This window comes from Leuresthes tenuis, unplaced genomic scaffold, assembly GCF_036924035.1.
Source record: "Leuresthes tenuis unplaced genomic scaffold, fLeuTen1.0.hap1 SCAF_11, whole genome shotgun sequence".
In the NCBI taxonomy this organism is placed as follows: domain Eukaryota; kingdom Metazoa; phylum Chordata; class Actinopteri; order Atheriniformes; family Atherinopsidae; genus Leuresthes; species Leuresthes tenuis.
Genome location: NW_027325365.1, coordinates 32,996,040 through 33,017,960, shown reverse-complemented (window position 1 = coordinate 33,017,960; position 21,921 = coordinate 32,996,040). Strand labels below are relative to the sequence as shown.

At 42.3% G+C, this 21,921-nt stretch overlaps 3 non-coding genes across 3 annotated transcripts; all 3 read right to left on the bottom strand.

Annotated features, from left to right (window-relative positions):
- Positions 1–5,104: 5,104 nt before the first annotated feature.
- Positions 5,105–5,218, bottom strand: LOC140318779 (U5 spliceosomal RNA). Its single transcript, XR_011917924.1, has one exon. It is a non-coding gene; the product is annotated as a U5 spliceosomal RNA (small nuclear RNA).
- Positions 5,219–8,027: 2,809 nt separating this feature from the next.
- LOC140318750 (U2 spliceosomal RNA) lies at positions 8,028–8,213 on the bottom strand. The gene has a single exon (XR_011917896.1). It is a non-coding gene; the product is annotated as a U2 spliceosomal RNA (small nuclear RNA).
- A 285-nt stretch (positions 8,214–8,498) lies between these two features.
- On the bottom strand, positions 8,499–8,612 carry LOC140318701 (U5 spliceosomal RNA). The gene has a single exon (XR_011917854.1). It is a non-coding gene; the product is annotated as a U5 spliceosomal RNA (small nuclear RNA).
- Between the last annotated feature and the right edge of the window lie 13,309 nt (positions 8,613–21,921).

The window sequence follows — 21,921 nt, the reverse complement described above, 5'->3', positions numbered from 1 at the left end:
GTTCAGCTGCAAGAAGGTGTGAATGTCCGACTATATTTGGTGAAAAGCAGGTGAAGCAAGGTCTGAATGCCCAACCTTACATCATCAAAAGCGAGATCAGAGGTGTTTGGCTGCAAGAAGGCCATAGTTTGCCAAAAGCAGGTAAGGTGCGAATGACCGACTAAATATCAACAAAAGTGGGGGCAGAGGTCTTCGGATGCAAGTGGGTGTGAATATCCCACCATACAAGTATGGTGGAGATGAAGGTGTGAATGGCCGACCATAGTTTGCAAAAAGCGGGTGAGAAAAGGTGCGAATGTCCAACCATACATGATCAAAAAAGGGAGCGGAGGTGTTTGGCTGCGACAAGGTGTGAATGTCCACTCATAATTAATGAAAAGCGGGCAACAAGTAGGTTCGAATGCCCAACTATACATCATCAACAGCAGGAGGGGATGTGTTTGGCTACATGAAGGTTTGAATGTCCAAGCATAGTTTGTAAAAAGCGGGTAAGAAAAGGTTAGAATGCTCGACTATACACCATCAAAAGCTGGAGCGGAGTTGTTCAGCTACAAGAAGGTGGGAAAGTCCACCCATGGTTTGTAAAAAGCGGGTAAGAAAAGGTTCGAATGCCCAACTATACATCATCAACAGCAGGAGGGGATGTGTTCCGCTACAAGAAGGTGTGAATGTCCAACCATAGTTGGTAAAAAGCGGGTAAGAAAAGGTTAAAATACCCGACTGTACACAATCAATAGCGGAAGCAGAGTTGTTCAGCTACAAGAAGGTGGGAAAGTCCACCCATTGTTTGTAAAAAGCGGGTAAGAAAAGGTTCGAATGCCCGAATATATACCATCAAAAGCGGAAGCGGAGGTGTTCGGCTGCAAGAAGGTGTAAACGTCCGATCGTAATGGCTGAAAAATGTGTTAGAAAAGACTAGAATGCTGGACCATACATAATCAAAAGCGGGAGAAGTGGTGTTCGGCTGCAAGTAGGTGTGAATGTCAAGCCATAATTACCCACAAACGGGTAAGAAAAGGTAGTATTGCCAGACCATACATGATCAAAAGCGGGAGTGGAGGTGATCAGCTGCAAAAAGGTCTGAATGTCCACCAATTACTGAAAAATTTACTACAACAAAGAACAATATTGGACTTTGCAGTAGAAGTTGAAATCGATCTAGACATTGATAAATATGAAGGACAAAGCAGTTTTAACTTGGTTTGAGTGAAGGAATTCATTTTATACATAAAATCCGAAATCATGCAGAACGTATGAAAAAAAGCTTATTCTCGGATTCCTGATCCTTCAGTGTTGCTCTTTCTTCTACTGCAAAATACAATGTTGCTCTTTGTTGAAGTCGATCTAGACATTGATAAATTTGAAGGACAAGGCAGTTTTCACTTGGTTTGAGTGAAGGAATTCATTTTATACATAAAATCCCAAATCATGCAGAATGTATGAAGATAAGCTTATTCTCGGATTCCTGATCTTTCAGTGTTGCTCTTTCCTCTACTGCGAAATCCAATGTTGTTCTTTGTTGAAATCGATCTAGACATTGATAAATATGAAGGACAAAGCAGTTTTAACTTGGTTTGAGTGAAAGAATTCATTTTATAGCAAAATCCCAAATCATGCAGAACGTATGACTATAAGCTTATTCTCGGATTCCTGATCCTTCAGTGTTGCTCTTTCTTCTACTGCAAAATACAATGTTGCTCTTTGTTGAAGTCGATCTAGACATTGATAAATATGAAGGACAAAGTAGTTTTCACTTGGTTTGAGTGAAGGAATTCATTTTATACATAAAATCCCAAATCATGCAGAACTCATGAAAATAAGCTTATTCCCGGATTCCGAAAACTTTTGATTTAATCTTTCTTTTATTGCAAAGTACAACGTTGTTTTTTTTTTTGTTTAAATCTATCTAGACATTGATAAATATGAAGATAAAAGCTGTTTTAACATAGTTTGAGTGAAGGAATTCATTTTATAGATAAAATCCCAAATCATGCAGAACTCCTCAAAAGGGGCGTGTGGCTTAATCACAATTGTGGTTCTTTCTCATTCAGGGTAATATGAGGACGTTTATGCTTGAAATATATGTAGAAATGGGTACATATGAAGGACAAAGCAGTTTTCACTTGGTTTGAGTGAAGGAATTCATTTTATACATAAAATCCCAAATCATGCAGAACGTATGAAAAGAAGCTTATTCTCGGATTCCTGATCCTCCAGTGTTGCTCTTTCTTCTACTGCAAAATACAATGTTGCTTGAAGGACAAAGCAGTTTTCACCTGGTTTGAGGGAAGGAATTATTTTTATAGTAAAATCCGAAATCGTGCAGAACTCATTAAAATAAGCTTATTCTCGGATTCCTAAAACTTTTGATTTGCTCTTTCTTTTACTGCAAAGTACATCGTTGTTTTTTGTTGAAATCTATCTGGACATTGATAAATACCAGCCGAACATCTCTGCTGCCACTTTTGATAATTTATGGTTGGGCATTCTTACCTTTTCTTACCCGCTTTTTACAAATTATGATCTGACATTCACACCCACTTGCAGTCGAACACCTTCCTCTCCCGCTTATGATCATGTGCGGTTTGATATTCGAAAATTTTCTTTCATGTTTTCTAGCAATTATTAATGGACATTCAGACCGTCTTACAGCGGAGCTCCTCCGCTCCCTCTTTTGATAGTGTATGTTCGGGCATTCGAACCTTTCCCTACCCGCTTTTTACAAAGTATAGTCGGACATTCAAACCTTCTTGTTTGAGAAGAAGGTTCGCACCTGCTTTTGATGATGTATGGTTGGGCATTCGCACCTTTTCTTACCCATTTTTCAGTAATTATGGGTGGACATTCAGACCTTCTTACAGCCGAACACCTCCTCTGCCACTTTTGATGGTGTATAGTCTGGCTTTCGAGCCTTTTCTTCCCCGGTTTTTACAAATTATGGTTGGACATTCAGACCTTCTTGCAGCCGAAAACCTCCGCTCCCTCTTTTGATCATACATTGTCGGGCATTCGCACATTGTCTTACCCGCTTTTTACAAACTTTAGTCGGACATTCACACCTTCTTGCAGGTGAACCACCGCCGCTCCCTCTTTTGATGGTGTATGTTCGGGCATTCAAACCTTTTCTTACCCGCTTTTTACAAACTATGGTCGGGCATTCAAACCTTCTTGTCGCCAAACACATCCACTCCTGCTTTTGATGGTGTATGGTTGGGCATTCGCACCTTTCCTTACCCATTTTTCAGTAATTATGGGTGGACATTCAGACCACCCATAATTCAGACATTCAGACCTTCTTGCAGCTGAACACCTCCGCTCCCGCTTTTGATGGTGTATAGTCGGGCTTTCGAGCCCTTTCTTCCCTGGTTTTTACAAATTATGGTTGGACATTCAGACCTTCTTGCAGCCGAAAACCTCCGCTCCCTCTTTTGATCATACATTGTCGGGCATTCGCACCTTTTCTTACCCGCTTTTTACAAGCCATGGTCGGACTTTCACACCTTTTAGTAGCCAAACAACTCCGCTCCCGCTATTGATTGTGTACAGTCAGGTATTTTCATCTTTTCTTACCCGCTTTTTACAAACTATGGTCGGACATTCACACCTTCTTACAGCGGAACACCTCCGCTCCCTCTTTTGATGGTGTATGTTCGGGTGTTCGAACCTTTTCTTACCCGCTTTTTACAAACTATGGTCGGACATTCAAACCTTCTTGTAGCCGAACACATCCACTCCTGCTTTTGATGATGTATGGTTGGGCATTCAAACCTACTTATTTCCCGCTTTTCATTAATTTTGGGTGGACATTCACACCTTGTCACAGCCAAACACCTCCGCTCCCTGTTTTGATCATGTATGGTTTGACATTCGCACCTTTTCTCACCCGCTTTTTCCAAACTATGATCGCCCATTCACAGCTTCCTCTCCACCATACTTGTATGGTGGGATATTCACACCCACTTGCATCCGAAGACCTACGCCCCCACTTTTGTTGATATTTAGTCGGCCATTCGCACCTTACCCGCTTTTGGCAAACTATGGCCTTCTTGCAGCCAAACACCTCTGATCTTGCTTTTGATGATGTAAGGTTGGGCATTCAGACCTTGCTTCACCTACTTTTCACCAAATATAGTCGGACATTCACACCTTCTTGCAGCCGAACACTTCCGCTCCACCTTTTAGTGTTCTATGGGGTATTCACACCTTTTTTCCACCGCATTTTATAGATTATGGTTGGAAATTCTAACCCACTCTCATCCGAATACCTCTCCTCCCGATTTTGTTAATATAATGTCGGGCATTCGAACCTTTTCTTACCCGCTTTTTACAAATTATGGTCGAACATTCACACCTACTTGCAGCCGAATACTTCCGCTCCACCTTTTAGTGATGTAGGGTTGGCATTTCCACCTTTTCTTACCCTCTTTTTATACTGATTGCTGAAGATTAAGTTGTTCTTTCTCAAACTACAAATTTTTTTTAATTGTTGAAACTTGATTTGAAGTGGATAAATAAGGAGGACAAACAGTTTTAAGTCAGGCTGATAGAAGGAATTAATTTTATTGCAAAATCTGTATTTCGTCATATGTCGAGAGATGCTTATTGCTGAAGAAGTTCTTTCTCATTCTACAAAGTATAACGTTGTTTATCATTGAAACTTGATTAGACATGAATAAATATGAAGGACAAAGCAGTCTTAACTTGGTTTGAGTTAAGGAATCCGAATTCGTGCATAACTCGTAAAACAGAGCTTATTTTCGGTACACTTGATCTCAGCCAAAAGGCCGAGAAGCGATAACTGTCCACTGGGTCACGTCGGAGGTTCCTTCCTGGCACATTGCGCACTTGTCGCGGTGTTCTTTTTATGGCCATAGGTGGCCAGAGTGTCACTTTGCACCTCCGCCCACCCGCTGCACTGAGCACTCTTCAGCCCTTTTAAATGGTATAACTTTGCACTCCCACACGCTCCAGCAAGCACCATTCAAGCAACAACTTTGCACTCCCGCTTTGAACATCGGCACAGTCGCAACAAGTAAGGCGACTCTACTCAGAGAAGTCACTCTGCACAGTAACAAGATTTCTTTTGCACAGACAGAAAGGGCTTCACCCGCAAAGGTAAAGCCTGCCAAAAATAGAAACAACTCATTAGTGCTGCTCTCCACGGAAGTCTTTAGTAAAAGGTGAAAGACTTGTACGTTATGAAGAGAAACCAGAGTACGATTATCCGTCACTGCGGGAGCAGGGCATCAGGCTAGTTGGCATAGCCACCTTCCCCATGGTGAGCTTTGCTTGGTTGAGACGCTTGTTCCCCCCCCTTGCTCCTCGGCTGACCAAGTAGGAACAATCGGGCCCTATTCGATGGCTGCAACACCTGAAAGAGATATTGATGCGAGACCCGATCAAAAGCTTTTTCAAAGTCTAAATTTAAGATGACAAGCCGGGTGTTTCTGTCTCTAGCTTAATCAATGATGTCTGGAATCAGTACGAGGCTGTCGGTGAGTTGTTTCCCTGAGATGGCACAAGCCTGGTCTGGGTGAATTACCTCCTCTAAACTAGAGGACATCCGTGTCGCTAAAACCTTGCTAAAAAGTTTACAGTCAGAGTTTAAAAGTGTGATGGGCCTCCAATTCTTTAGGTCAGTCTTATCATTTTTTTTATAAAGTAGAGTCACTATTCCCACTCTAAAATTGTCAGGAAGTCGGTCGAGTTTTTCAAAATCTTTAAAAACATCTAAAATATCTGATGATAAAAGGTCCCAAAAGGTCAGATAGAATTCTGCAGGAAGCCCGTCTAAACCCGGAGCTCGACTTCTCTTAAAACCTGTTAGGCATTTTTTTTAACTCTAAAGCAGTAAAATCCTGTGTCAAGTGTGCATTCTCTTTTACGGTTTTGTCAACGAATTTTAAAATTTCTGCCGATGTTTCCAAGTGCACTGCTTTCTCTTTGTACACGTTACTATAAAAGGTATGTAGAGTTTCAATCATCTCTTGTGTGGATTTTGTTAAAAACCCATCTTCTCTCTTTAGATTTTGAATACACTCCTTTTTATTTATAACTTTCTTAAAAAAGTACCATGTGCATGTTTCTCCTTCCTCAATTTCCTGCTCCCTGCTTCTTACAAAAATTCCTTTACTCTTTATTTCTGCTAAAACTGACATTTCCTATTTGACATCTTTGATTTCTTCATTAAAGTCTATGCCACACTGATTTAGTTTAAAGTAGCGCTGTAAGCGTTTCTGTAGTCCCATCATACATCTGTTCTCTTTCCTTTTTTTATGTTTACCTTGCTGTTTAAAAAAAGTCTGGGTCGTTTCCTTCACCATTTCCCACCATTGTGCATGTGTTTCGTAGAGGTCTTGAAGGGTTTGCCACTCTTTATAACATTCCCTGTACTGACTGACTATGATTTCATCCTCCAACAGGGAACAGTTGAGTTTCCACAGACCACTTCCTACCGTCACACCAGAAGGGGGTGAAAGGGTGCAGGAGAGCATAAGGTGGTCTGAAAAGAAAACAGGGGTTAATCTAACATCAGTGGGTGGGCAATCTCTAGTAAAGAAATAATCAATGCGAGAGGCTCTGGTGCCATCATGACTAAACCAGGTGAAGCCCTCCTCTCTGGGATGCATGGTTTTAAAACAGTCAGTAAGCTTAAAATCCCTGCACATGCCCTGAAGTAAAATCGAAGTCTTATCCATTTAAAAATCTCCCCCTGCTCTTTTTCTATCTTTTCTGCTCAAGATAAAGTTAAAATCCCCTCCTACAACTAAAGGTACTTGCCCTAGCATGTAAAGCTGTATATCTTCTAAAATGTCATACCTGTCATTTTTTCCATTGAAACCATAAATATTTAAGAGGTTAAAGTCTTGCCCCATAAAATTCAAGTGTGCTAAAAGTGCCCGTCCGTCTCTCACCACTGTGCTACCTTTCACCAGAACATGCAGATTTTTAATTAGAATGGCCACACCATCATTTTTATTTTGATTTGAGCCACTCCATATCGATAAATGGGGCCACATTTCCTCCCATTGTCTCTGGTTTTTTAAAAAAGGTAGTCCACATTCTTGTATTAAAAACACATCTGATTTTATGGAGTCTAAGAAGGATAAAATACTCTGGGCTCTTGTCTTTGATTTCACACTTCTCACATTTAGTGTTGAGAAGGTGAGAACCATTAAAAGGATAAAGGAAAGTAGATATGTCATTTTTGTTTTTCTAAGTTATCAAAACAAATTACACACTCAGGTTATTTCTTGGGAAACTATCTCTTCCTTCATTTCTTTAGGTGAAAAGTGAGTAGGGTGATCTATATTTCCTTTTCGGACTCTCAGTGTTGGCCTCTGACGCAATGTTGCATTTAACTTTGAGTCCCTGGGGGTTGATTGCAGAGCTAAAGTTAAAAAGGAGACCTCATTTTGTGAGTCGGAGGGGAAGACTCTAGGTTCTTCCACTGAAGAACTGTCTGAAAGGGACCTAACCCTTCCCCTCTTCTCTGATAACACTGGGGAATCAGAGGACAACTCAGATGCCGTCCTCTTCGGCTGTTGACCTTCGAGGAGGTGAGTATCTTCACTAGACTCACCTGTCTGCTCTTCCTCCTCATTTAGCGTATCTCCACCCTCTGCCTGTGAATTCTCACAGACTTAAGCACTGAGTGGTGAGGCCTCTACAGGCCCTACCCCTTTATGCTCCTCACTTCCAACCCAAGCTTTTTGCGGCAAGTTTGAATCTATTGGGTCAACCTCTTCACTTTGTTCACCAACTGCCACCTCTGGTCCTTCTCTTTGTTGGCTTGACTGTGGCTTTAGCGTCTTTAATTTGTTGGCAAAAGATTTAGGGCAATCTCTGAAGAGGTGATTTAATTCTCCACAGAGATTACATTTCCTGCCATTTGGACACTCTCCAAAAGTGTGCCCAATTTCTCTGCACTTCCCACATATCACCTTGGTACAAGCCTCAACCAGGTGCCCATGCTCACTGCACTTGCGGCAGAGCTTGGGCTGCCCCTGGTAGTGGATGTAACCTCGGTTTTCGAGGTGGCCAGAGTGTCACTTTGCATCTCCGCCCACCCGCTGCACTGAGCAAGCTCCAATTTCAAATCCTATTGCTAAAAATACATTTAATATGTAGTCCTCGTATATAGGACATATCAGATATTAAACTGATAAGAACAGATACTACACTTGATCTTAGCCAAAAGGCCGAGAAGCGATAACTGTCCAATGGTTCACATCCGAGGGCCCTTCCTGGCACATTGCGCACTTGTAGCGGTGTTCTTTTTATGGCCATAGGTGGCCAGAGTGTCACTTTGCACCTCCGCCCACCCGCTGCACTGAGCACTCTTCAGCCCTTTTAACTGATATAACTTTGCACTCCCGCACGCTCAAGCGAGCACCATTCAAGCAACATCGGCACAGTCGCAACAAGTAAGGCGACTCTACTCAGAGAAGTCACTCTGCACAGTAAAAAGATTTCTTTTGCACAGACAGAAAGGGCTTCACCCGCATAGGTAAAGCCTGCCAAAAATAGAAACAACTCATTAGTGCTGCTCTCCACAGAAGTTTTTAGTAAAAGGCAAAAGACTTGTACGTTATGAAGAGAAACCAGAGTACGATTATCCGTCACTGCGGGAGCAGGGCATCAGGCTAGTTGGAATAGCCACCTTCCCCATGGTAAGCTGTGCTTGGTTGAGACGCTTGCTCCCCCCCCTTGCTCCTCGGCTGACCAAGTAGGAACAATCGGGCCCTATTCGATGGCTGCCTTGCCTTATTGAGGCTTTGTTCTGACCGCTCATTCGGTGTTGCGTTTCTTTCAAGCAATTCTCCCGGTTAGCCCATACTCGGCTCGCTCCCAGAGCCGTCTTAAAGTCTACTTCGCATTCACTCTCTTTTCTCAGCAGACTCTTGGGATTTTATCTATAAAATGAATTCCTTCACTCAAACTATGTTAAAACTGCTTTGTCCTTCATATTTACCATGTCTAGAAAGATTTAAACAAAAAAAACAACGTTGTACTTTGCAGTAAAAGAAAGAGCAAATCTAAAGTTTCAGGAATCCGAGAATAAGCTTACTTTCATGAGATCTTCACGATTTCGGATTTTGCTATAAAATTAATTCCTTCTCTCAAACTAAATTAAAACTTCTAAACCGCTAATCTGTTACATGTAAGGCAGATGTCAAATTCACCGAAATAGGATCTAAGGGTATTCGGCCAATCAAGCTGTAGCAGCTTCGGTAAAAGAGTATAAGTTGAAGAGTTTGTGAATAAAGGTGTGCGCACATATAGTGAGCTGTAGGAAAGTAGGCAGGGAGCAATGCCGGCTGGGGTATATGTTCTTGTATGTTGTCTGACTGTTTGATTTGAATGTGTTGTGTAAGTGTCCTGTTGAATGTTACATGTTTGGGCTTTGACACGCTTCACTGTGGTTGTTAACTGTGTGGTGTGTCCTGAAATGTTATTTATTTGGGCTGTGTGACATGCTTAATGCTTGTCAGTAGCTACCCACTTATTCATATATAGCAACTGACAACATAAGAAGTCCGGACATACTTTGATAGTAGTTGTAGAAGTATCCTTATTGATAGTAGATAAACTAATTCATAGTGATAGAACAGTAGATGAACAGGTGCCTGCACATGTCTCACGAAAATAAAATGGGTGTATGATTGCTGACGGCAGAGCCATACTGCCAAACTTATGAGTTCTTGTGGCAAACTTGATTCAGTGTCTTGACGTGTATACGCTGTTTCGCTGACTTGATTGTCACAAGAAACAAAGTGTGTTTGATAAGATCCGACCATTTTATTACGGGAGGATCAGTATGTATGGATTCTGATGTGACTGATAAACCCATTCGTATCTTAAGCATAATCTAATACGTGAGACAACGCCCTGGCACACAATCAAAAAAAAAAAAAGAGAGAGCGGTTTTGTGTCACCACAGTCCATAATGTAGAAAAGAGAGAAAAAAGCCTTTCTGATTTGGTATGTGTGCTAACAGTGCAGAGTGTAGAGAAAAGAGAGCAAAGAAAGCCGTTTTGGTGTCACGGGTGTTGTGACTTACACACACATTTCTGAATTGAGAAAGGAAATTATTTTAGAGGAAGCACTAGAGTTTAGATCCCACATTTGTTGATAGGCATTCATTTATTTCTTCACTTCTGATGAAGTTTCAACAATAAACAACATACTTTGTATTATGAGAAAGAACCAGACTCATTCTTCAGGAATCCGAAAAAAAGCTCTATTTTACGAGTTATGCACGAATTCGGATTCTCCTATAAAACGAATTCCTTAACTCAAACCAAGTTAAGACTGCTTTGTCCTTCATATTTATTCATGTCTAATCAAGTTTCAACGATAAACAACGTTGTACTTTGTAGAATGAGATAGAACTTCTTCAGCAATAAGCATCTCTCGACATATGACGAAGTACAGATTTTGCTATAAAATTAATTCCTTCTATCAGCCTGACTTAAAACTGTTTGTCCTCCTTATTTATCCACTTCCAATCAAATTTCAACAATTAAAAAAATTTTGTAGTTTGAGAAAGAACAACTTAATCTTCAGCAATCAGTACAAAAAGAGGGTAAGAAAAGGTTAGAATGCCCGACTATACACCATCAAAAGCTGGAGCGGAGGTGTTCCGCTGTAAGACGGTGTGAATGTCCGACCATAGTTGGTAAAAAGCAGTTAAGAAAAGGTTCGAATATCCAACCAAACATAATTAAAAGCGGGAGCAGAGCTGTTCGACTGCAAGTAGGTGTGAATGTCAGATCATAATATGCAAAAAGCTGATGAGAAAAGGTGAGAATGCCTGACTATACACCATCAAATGCAGGAGCGGAAGTGTTCGGCTGTGAGTAGGTGTGAATGTCCGACCGTAATGGCTGAAAAATGTGTTAGAAAAGACTAGAATGCTGCACCATACATCATCAAAAGCGGGAGAAGTGGTGTTCGGCTGCAAGTAGGTGTGAATGTCAAGCCATAATTACCCACAAACGGGTAAGAAAAGGTAGTATTGCCAGACCATACATGATCAAAACAGGGAGCGGAGGTGGTTCAGCTATAAGGTGTGAATTTCTGACTAAAGTTAGTAAAAAGCGGGTAAGACAAGGTGCGAATGCCCAACAATGTATGATCAAAAGAGGGAGCGGAGGTTTTCGGCTGCAAGGTCTGAATACCCAACCATAATTTGTAAAAACCGGGGATGAAAAGGCTCGAAAGCCTGACTATATACCATCAAAAGCAGGAGCAGAGGTGTTCAGCTGCAAGAAGGTCTGAATGTCCGACTTAAGTTCAAATATATTAACAAAAGCGGGAGGAGAGGTCTTCGGATGAGAGTGGTTTAGAATTTCCAACCATAATCTATAAAATGCGGTGAAAAAAAAGGTGTTATAGAACACTAAAAGGTGGAGCGGAAGTATTCGGCTGCAAGAAGGTGTGAATGTCCGACTATATTTGGTGAAAAGCAGGTGAAGCAAGGTCTGATAGCGCAACCTTACATCATCAAAAGCGAGATCAGAGGTGTTTGGCTGCAAGAAGGCCATAGTTTGCCAAAAGCGGGTAAGGTGCGAATGACTGACTAAATATCAACAAAAGTGGGGGCAGAGGTCTTCGGATGCAAGTGGGTGTGAATATCCCACCATACAAGTATGGTGGAGAGGAAGCTGTGAATGGCCGACCATAGTTTGCAAAAAGCGGGTGAGAAAAGGTGCGAATTTCAAACCATACATGATCAAAACAGGGAGCGGAGGTGTTTGGCTGCGACAAGGTGTGAATGTCCACCCAAAATTAATGAAAAGCGGGCAACAAGTAGGTTCGAATGCCCAACCATACATCATCAAAAGCAGGAGTGGATGTGTTCGGCTACAAGAAAGTTTGAATGTCCGACCATAGTTTGTAAAAAGCGGGTAAGAAAAGGTTCGAATGCCCGAATATATACCATCAAAAGCGGAAGCGGAGGTGTTTGGCTGCAAGAAGGTGTGAATGTCCGACCAAAGTTTGTAAAAAGCAGTTAAGAAAAGGTTCGAATATCCAACCAAACATAATCAAAAGCGGGAGCAGAGCTGTTCGACTGCAAGTAGGTGTGAATGTCAGATCATAATTTGCAAAAAGCTGATGAGAAAGGGTGAGAATGCCCGACTATACACCATCAAATGCGGGAGCGGAGTTGTTCGGCTGTGAGTAGGTGTGAATGTCCGACCATTATTGCTGAAAAATGTGTTAGAAAATGTAAGAATGCTGGTCCATACATCATCAAAAGCAAGAGAGGTGGTGATCGGCTGCAAGTAGGTGTGAATGTCCAGCCATAATTACTCACAAACGGGTAAGAAAAGGTAGTATTGCCAGACCATAGATTATCAAAACAGGGAGCGGAGGTGGTTCAGCTGCAAGAAGGTGTGAATGTCCGACTAAAGTTGAAATATATTAACAAAAGCGGGAGGAGAGGTCTTCGGATGAGAGTGGTTGAGAATTTAGAAACCATAATCTATAAAATGCGGTGAAAAAAAAGGTGTGATAGAACACTAAAAGGTGGAGCGGAAGTTTTCGGCTGCAAGAAGGTGTGAATGTCCAACTATATTTGGTGAAAAGCAGGTGAAGCAAGGTCTGAATGCCCAACCTTACATCATCAAAAGCGAGATCAGAGGTGTTTGGCTGCAAGAAGGCCATAGTTTGCCAAAAGCGGGTAAGGTGCGAATGACCGACTAAAGTTTGTAAAAAGCGGGTAAGACAAGGTGCGAATGCCCGACAATGTATGATCAAAAGAGGGAGCGGAGGTTTTCGGCTGCAAGAAGGTCTGAATGTCCAACCATAATTCGTAAAAACCGGGGAAGAAAAGGCTCGAAAGCCAGACTATACACCATCAAAAGCGGCAGAGGAGGTGTGCGGCTGTAAGAAGGTCTGAATGTCCACCCATAATTACTGAAAAATGGGTAAGAAAAGGTGCGAATGCCCAACCATACATCATCAAAAGCAGGAGTGGATGTGTTCGGCTACAAGAAGGTTTGAATGTCCGACTATAGTTTGTAAAAAGCGCGTAGGGAAAGGTTCGGATGCCCGAACATACACCATCAAAAGAGGGAGCGGAGGAGCTACGCTGTAAGACGGTCTGAATGTCCATCAATAATTACTATAAAACATGAAAGAAAATTTTCGAAAATCAAACCGCACATGATCATAAGCGGGAGAGAAGGTGTTTGACTGCAAGTAGGTGTGAATGTCAGATCATAATTTGCAAAAAGATGATGAGAAAGGGTGAGAAAGCCCGATTATACACCATCAAATGCGGGAGCGGAAGTGTTCGGCTGTGAGTAGGTGTGAATCTCCAACCATAATTGCTGAAAAATGTGTTAGAAAAGGTAAGAATGCCGGTCCATACATTCTCTAAAGCGGGAGAGGTGGTGTTCGGCTGCAAGTAGGTGTGAATGTCCACCCATAATTACTGGAAAATGGGTAAGAAAAGGTGCGAATGCCCAACGATACATCATCAAAAGCAGGAGTGGATGTGTTCGGCTACAAGAAGGTTTGAGTGTCCGACCATAGTTTGTAAAAAGCGGGTAAGAAAAGGTTCGAATGCCCGAACATGCATCATCAAAAGAGGGAGCGGAGGTGTTCCGCTGTAAGAAGGTGTGAATGTCCGACCATAGTTGGTAAAAAGCGGGTAAGAAAAGGTGAAAATACCCGACTGTACACAATCAAAAGAGGGAGCGGAGATGTTCAGCTAAGAGAAGGTGTGAAAGTCCGACAATTGTTTGTATAAAACGGGTAAGAAAAGGTTCGTATGCCCGAATATACACCATCAAAAGCGGGAGAGGAGGTGTTCGGCTTCAAGAAGGTGTGAATGTCCACCCATAATTACTGGAAAATGGGTAAGAAAAGGTGCGAATGCCCAACCATACATCATCAAAAGCAGGAGTGGATGTGTTCGGCTACAAGAAGGTTTGAATGTCCGACTAAAGTTTGTAAAAAGTGGGTAAGACAAGGTGCGAATGCATGACAATGTATGATCAAAAGAGGGAGCGGAGGTGTTCGACTGCAAGAAGGTCTGAATGTCCATCCATAATTACTGAAAAATGGGTAAGAAAAGTGCTAATGCCCAACCATACATCATCAAAAGCAGGAGGGGATGTGTTCGGCTACAAGAAGGTTTGAATGTCCGACCATAGTTTGTAAAAAGCGGGTAAGAAAAGGTTTGAATGCCCGAATATATACCATCAAAAGCGGAAGCGGAGGTGTTCGGCTGCAAGAAGGTGTGAACGTCCGACCAAAGTTTGTAAAAAGCAGTTAAGAAAAGGTTCGAATATCCAACCAAACATAATCAATAGCGAGAGCAGAGCTGTTCGACTGCAAGTAGGTGTGAATATCAGATCATAATTTGCAAAAAGGTGATGAGAAAGGGTGAGTATGCCCAACTATACACCATCAAATGCGGGAGCGGAAGTGTTCGGCTGTGAGTAGGTGTGAATCTCCAACCATAATTGCTGAAAAATGTGTTAGAAAAGGTAAGAATGCCAGTCCATACATCATCAAAAGCGGGAGAGGTGGGGTTCGGCTGCAAGTAGGTGTGAATGTCCAGCCATAATTACTCACAAATGGGTAAGAAAAGGTAGTATTGCCAGACCATACATGATCAAAACAGGGAGCAGAGGAGGTTCAGCTGCAATAAGGTGTGAATGTCCGACTATAGTTTGCAAAAAGCGGGTAAGACAAGATGCGAATGCCCGACAATGTATGATAAAAAGAGGGAGAGGAGGTTTTCGGCTGCAAGAAAGTCTGAATGTCCATCCATAATTCCTGAAAAATGGGTAAAAAAAACGGTGCGAATGCCCAACCATACATCATCAAAAGCAGGAGTGGATGTGTTCGGCTACAAGAAGGTTTGAATGTCCATAAATAATTGCTTTAAAACATGAAAGAAAATTTTCGAATATCAAACCGCACATGATCATAAGCGAGAGAGGAGGTGTTCAGCTGCAAGAAGGTGTGAATGTCAAACCATAATTACTGAAAAATGGGTAAGAAAAGGTGCGAATTCCCAACGATACATCATCAAAAGCAGGAGTGGATGTGTTCGGCTAAAAGAAGGTTTGAATGTCCGACCATAGTTTGTAAAAAGCGGGTAAGAAAAGGTTCGAATGCCCGGATATATACCATCAAAAGCGGAAGCGGAGGTGTTCGGCTGCAAGAAGGTGTGAACGTCCGACCAAAGATTGTAAAAAGCAGTAAAGAAAAGTTTCGAATATCCAACCAAACATAATCAAAAGCGGGAGCAGAGCTGTTTGACTGCAAGTAGGTGTAAATGTCAGATCATAATTTGCAGAAAGCTGAAGAGAAAGGGTGAGAATGCCCGACTATACACCATCAAATGCGGAAGCGGAAGTGTTCGGCTGTGAGTAGGTGTGAATGTCTGACGATAATTGCTGAAAAATGTGTTAGAAAAGACTAGAATGCCGGACCATACATCATCAAAAGCGGGAGAAGTGGTGTACGGCTGGGAGTAGGTGTGAATGTCCAGCCATAATTACTCACAAACGGATAAGAAAAGGTATTATTGCCAGACCATACATGATCAAAACAGGGAGCGGAGGTGGTTCAGCTGTAAGGTGTGAATTTCTGAATAAAGTTTGTAAAAGCGGGTAAGACAAGATGCGAATGCCCGACAATGTATGATCAAAAGAGGAAGCGGAGATTTTCGGCTGCAAGGTCTGAATGTCCAACCATAATTTGTAAAAACCGGGGATGAAAAGGCTCGAAAGCCCGACTATACACCATCAAAAGCGGGAGCAGAGGTGTTCAGCTGCAAGAAGGTCTGAATGTCCACCAATAATTACTGAAAAATGGTTAAGAAAAGGTGTGAATGCCCAACCATACATCATCAAAAGCAGGAGTGGATGTGTTCGGCTACAAGAAGGTTTGAGTGTCCGACCATAGTTTGTAAAAAGCGGGTAAGAAAAGGTTCGAATGCCCGAACATGCATCATCAAAAGAGGGAGTGGATGTGTTCGGCTACAAGAAGGTTTGAGTGTCCGACCATAGTTTGCAAAAAGCGGGTAAGACAAGGTGCGAATGCCCGACAATGTATGATCAAAAGAGGGAGCGGAGGTTTTCGGCTGCAAGAAGGTCTGAATGTCCACCCATAATTCCTGAAAAATGGGTAAAAAAACGGCGCTAGTGCCCAACCATACATTATCAAAAGCAGGAGGGGATGTGTTCGGCTACAAGAAGGTTTGAATGTCCATCAATAATTGCTTTAAAACATGAAAGAAAATTTTCGAATATCAAACCGCACATGATCATAAGCGGGAGAGGAGGTGTTCAGCTTCAAGAAGGTGTGAATATCCACCCATAATTACTGGAAAATGGGTAAGAAAAGGTGCGAATGCCCAACGATACATCATCAAAAGCAGGAGTGGATGTGTTCGGCTACAAGAAGGTTTGAATGTCCGACTAAAGTTTGTAAAAATTGGGTAAGACAAGGTACGAATGCATGACAATGTATGATCAAAAGAGGGAGCGGAGGTGTTCGACTGCAAGAAGGTCTGAATGTCCATCCATAATTACTGAAAAATGGGTAAGAAAAGTGCTAATGCCCAACCATACATCATCAAAAGAGGGAGTGGAGGTGTTCCGCTGTAAGAAGGTGTGAATGTCCGACCATAGTTGGTAAAAAGCGGGTAAGAAAACGTTAAAATACCCGATTGTACACAATCAATAGCGGGAGCGGAGGTGTTCGGCTACAAGAAGGTGTGATAGTCCGACCATGGTTTGTAAAAAGCGCATAAGAAAAGGTGCGAATGCTCGACAATGTATGATCAAAAAGAGGGAGCGGAGGTTTTCGGCTGTAAGAAGATGTGAATGTCCGACCATAGTTGGTAAAAAGCGGGTAAGAAAACGTTAAAATACCCAACTGTACACAATCAATAGCGGGAGCGGAGGTGTTCGGCTACAAGAAGGTGTGATAGTCCGACCATAGTTTGTAAAAAGCGGGTAAGAAAAGGTTTGAATGCCCGAATATATACCATCAAAAGCGGAAGCGGAGGTGTTCGGCTTCAAGAAGGTGTGAACGTCCGACCAAAGTTTGTAAAAAGCAGTTAAGAAAAGGTTCGAATATCCAACCAAACATAATCAATAGCGAGAGCAGAGCTGTTCGACTGCAAGTAGGTGTGAATATCAGATCATAATTTGCAAAAAGGTGATGAGAAAGGGTGAGTATGCCCAACTATACACCATCAAATGCGGGAGCGGGAGTGTTCGGCTGTGAGTAGGTGTGAATCTCCAACCATAATTGCTGAAAAATGTGTTAGAAAAGGTAAGAATGCCAGTCCATACATCATCAAAAGCGGGAGAGGTGGGGTTCGGCTGCAAGTAGGTGTGAATGTCCAGCCATAATTACTCACAAATGGGTAAGAAAAGGTAGTATTGCCAGACCATACATGATCAAAACAGGGAGCAGAGGAGGTTCAGCTGCAATAAGGTGTGAATGTCCGACTACAGTTTGCAAAAAGCGGGTAAGACAAGGTGCGAATGCCCGACAATGTATGATCAAAAGAGGGAGCGGAGGTTTTCGGCTGCAAGAAGGTCTGAATGTCCAACCATAATTCCTGAAAAATGGGTAAAAAAACGGCGCTAGTGCCCAACCATACATCATCAAAAGCAGGAGGGGATGTGTTCGGCTACAAGAAGGTTTGAATGTCCATCAATAATTGCTTTAAAACATGAAAGAAAATTTTCGAATATCAAACCGCACATGATCATAAGCGGGAGAGGAGGTGTTCAGCTTCAAGAAGGTGTGAATATCAACCCATAATTACTGGAAAATGGGTAAGAAAAGGTGCGAATGCCCAACGATACATCATCAAAAGCAGGAGTGGATGTGTTAGGCTACAAGAAGGTTTGAATGTCCGACTAAAGTTTGTAAAAAGTGGGTAAGACAAGGTGCGAATGCATGACAATGTATGATCAAAAGAGGGAGCGGAGGTGTTCGACTGCAAGAAGGTCTGAATGTTCATCCATAATTACTGAAAAATGGGTAAGAAAAGTGCTAATGCCCAACCATACATCATCAAAAGAGGGAGCGGAGGTGTTCCGCTGTAAGAAGGTGTGAATGTCCGACCATAGTTGGTAAAAAGCGGGTAAGAAAACGTTAAAATACCCGACTGTACACAATCAATAGCGGGAGCGGAGGTGTTCGGCTACAAGAAGGTGTGATAGTCCGACCATAGTTTGTAAAAAGCGGGTAAGAAAAGGTTTGAATGCCCGAATATATACCATCAAAAGCGGAAGCGGAGGTGTTCGGCTGCAAGAAGGTGTGAACGTCCGACCAAAGTTTGTAAAAAGCAGTTAAGAAAAGGTTCGAATATCCAACCAAACATAATCAATAGCGAGAGCAGAGCTGTTCGACTGCAAGTAGGTGTGAATATCAGATCATAATTTGCAAAAAGGTGATGAGAAAGGGTGAGTATGCCCAACTATACACCATCAAATGCGGGAGCAGAAGTGTTCGGCTGTGAGTAGGTGTGAATCTCCAACCATAATTGCTGAAAAATGTGTTAGAAAAGGTAAGAATGCCAGTCCATACATCATCAAAAGCGGGAGAGGTGGGGTTCGGCTGCAAGTAGGTGTGAATGTCCAGCCATAATTACTCACAAATGGGTAAGAAAAGGTAGTATTGCCAGACAATACATGATCAAAACAGGGAGCAGAGGAGGTTCAGCTGCAATAAGGTGTGAATGTCCGACTATACTTTGCAAAAAGCGGGTAAGACAAGGTGCGAATGCCCGACAATGTATGATCAAAAGAGGGAGCAGAGGTTTTCGGCTGCAAGAAGGTCTGAATGTCCACCCATAATTCCTGAAAAATGGATAAAAAAACGGCGCTAATGCCCAACCATACATCATCAAAAGCAGGAGGGGATGTGTTCGGCTACAAGAAGGTTTGAATGTCCATCAATAATTGCTTTAAAACATGAAAGAAAATTTTCGAATATCAATCCGCACATAATCATAAGCGGGAGAGGAGGTATTCAGCTTCAAGAAGGTGTGAATATCCACCCATAATTACTGGAAAATGGGTAAGAAAAGGTGCGAATGCCCAACGATACATCATCAAAAGCAGGAGTGGATGTGTTCGGCTACAAGAAGGTTTGAATGTCCGACTAAAGTTTGTAAAAAGTGGGTAAGACAAGGTGCGAATGCATGACAATGTATGATCAAAAGAGGGAGCGGAGGTGTTCGACTGCAAGAAGGTCTGAATGTCCATCCATAATTACTGAAAAATGGGTAAGAAAAGTGCTAATGCCCAACCATACATCATCAAAAGAGGGAGTGGAGGTGTTCCGCTGTAAGAAGGTGTGAATGTCCGACCATAGTTGGTAAAAAGCGGGTAAGAAAACGTTAAAATACCCGATTGTACACAATCAATAGCGGGAGCGGAGGTGTTCGGCTACAAGAAGGTGTGATAGTCCGACCATGGTTTGTAAAAAGCGGGTAAGAAAAGGTTCGAATGCCCAACTATACATCATCAAAAGCAGGAGTGGATGTGTTTGGCCACAAGAAGGTTTGAATGTCCGACCATAGTTTGTAAAAAGCAGTTAAGAAAAGGTTCGAATATCCAACCAAACATAATCAAAAGCGGGAGCAGAGCTGTTCGACTGCAAGTAGGTGTGAATATCAGATCATAATTTGCAAAAAAGGTGATGAGAAAGGTTGAGTATGCCCGACTATACACCATCAAATGCGGGAGCGGAGTTGTTCGGCTGTGAGTAGGTGTGAATCTCCAACCATAATTGCTGAAAAATGTGTTAGAAAAGGTAAGAATGCCGGTCCATACATCATCAAAAGCGGGAGAGGTGGGGTTCGGCTGCAAGTAGGTGTGAATGTCCAGCCATAATTACTCACAAATGGGTAAGAAAAGGTAGTATTGCCAGACCATACATGATCAAAACAGGGAGCGGAGGTGGTTCAGCTGCAATAAGGTTTGAATTTTCGACTATAGTTTGCAAAAAGCGGGTAAGACAAGGTGCGAATGCCCGACAATGTATGATCAAAAGAGGGAGCGGAGGTTTTCGGCTGCAAGAAGTTCTGAATGTCCACCCATAATTCCTGAAAAATGGGTAAAAAAACTGTGCGAATACCCAACCATACATCATCAAAAGCAGGAGTCGATGTGTTCGGCTACAAGAAGGTTTGAATGTCCATCAATAATTGCTTTAAAACATGAAAGAAAATTTTCGAATATCAAACCGCACATGATCATAAGCGGGAGAGGAGGTGTTCAGCTGCAAGAAGGTGTGAATATCCACCCATAATTACTGGAAAATGGATAAGAACAGGTGCGAATGCCCAACGATACATCATCAAAAGCAGGAGTGGATGTGTTCGGCTACAAGAAGGTTTGAATGTCCGACTAAAGTTTGTAAAAAGTGGGTAAGACAAGGTGCGAATGCATGACAATGTATGATCAAAAGAGGGAGCGGAGGTGTTCGACTGCAAGAAGGTCTGAATGTCCATCCATAATTACTGAAAAATGGGTAAGAAAAGTGCTAATGCCCAACCATACATCATCAAAAGAGGGAGCGGAGGTGTTCCGCTGTAAGAAGGTGTGAATGTCCGACCATAGTTGGTAAAAAGCGGGTAAGAAAACGTTAAAATACCCGACTGTACACAATCAATAGCGGGAGCGGAGGTGTTCGGCTACAAGAAGGTGTGATAGTCCGACCATAGTTTGTAAAAAGCGGGTAAGAAAAGGTTTGAATGCCCGAATATATATCATCAAAAGCGGAAGCGGAGGTGTTCGGCTGCAAGAAGGTGTGAACGTCCGACCAAAGTTTGTAAAAAGCAGTTAAGAAAAGGTTCGAATATCCAACCAAACATAATCAATAGCGAGAGCAGAGCTGTTCGACTGCAAGTAGGTGTGAATATCAGATCATAATTTGCAAAAAGGTGATGAGAAAGGGTGAGTATGCCCAACTATACACCATCAAATGCGGGAGCGGAAGTGTTCGGCTGTGAGTAGGTGTGAATCTCCAACCATAATTGCTGAAAAATGTGTTAGAAAAGGTAAGAATGCCAGTCCATACATCATCAAAAGCGGGAGAGGTGGGGTTCGGCTGCAAGTAGGTGTGAATGTCCAGCCATAATTACTCACAAATGGGTAAGAAAAGGTAGTATTGCCAGACCATACATGATCAAAACAGGGAGCAGAGGAGGTTCAGCTGCAATAAGGTGTGAATGTCCGACTATAGTTTGCAAAAAGCGGGTAAGACAAGGTGCGAATGCCCGACAATGTATGATCAAAAGAGGGAGCGGAGGTTTTCGGCTGCAAGAAGGTCTGAATGTCCACCCATAATTCCTGAAAAATGGATAAAAAAACGGCGCTAATGCCCAACCATACATCATCAAAAGCAGGAGGGGATGTGTTCGGCTACAAGAAGGTTTGAATGTCCATCAATAATTGCTTTAAAACATGAAAGAAAATTTTCGAATATCAAACCGCACATAACCATAAGCGGGAGAGGAGGTGTTCAGCTTCAAGAAGGTGTGAATATCCACCCATAATTACTGGAAAATGGGTAAGAAAAGGTGCGAATGCCCAACGATACATCATCAAAAGCAGGAGTGGATGTGTTCGGCTACAAGAAGGTTTGAATGTCCAACTAAAGTTTGTAAAAAGTGGGTAAGACAAGGTGCGAATGCATGACAATGTATGATCAAAAGAGGGAGCGGAGGTGTTCGACTGCAAGAAGGTCTGAATGTCCATCCATAATTACTGAAAAATGGGTAAGAAAAGTGCTAATGCCCAACCATACATCATCAAAAGAGGGAGCGGAGGTGTTCCGCTGTAAGAAGGTGTGAATGTCCGACCATAGTTGGTAAAAAGCGGGTAAGAAAACGTTAAAATACCCGACTGTACACAATCAATA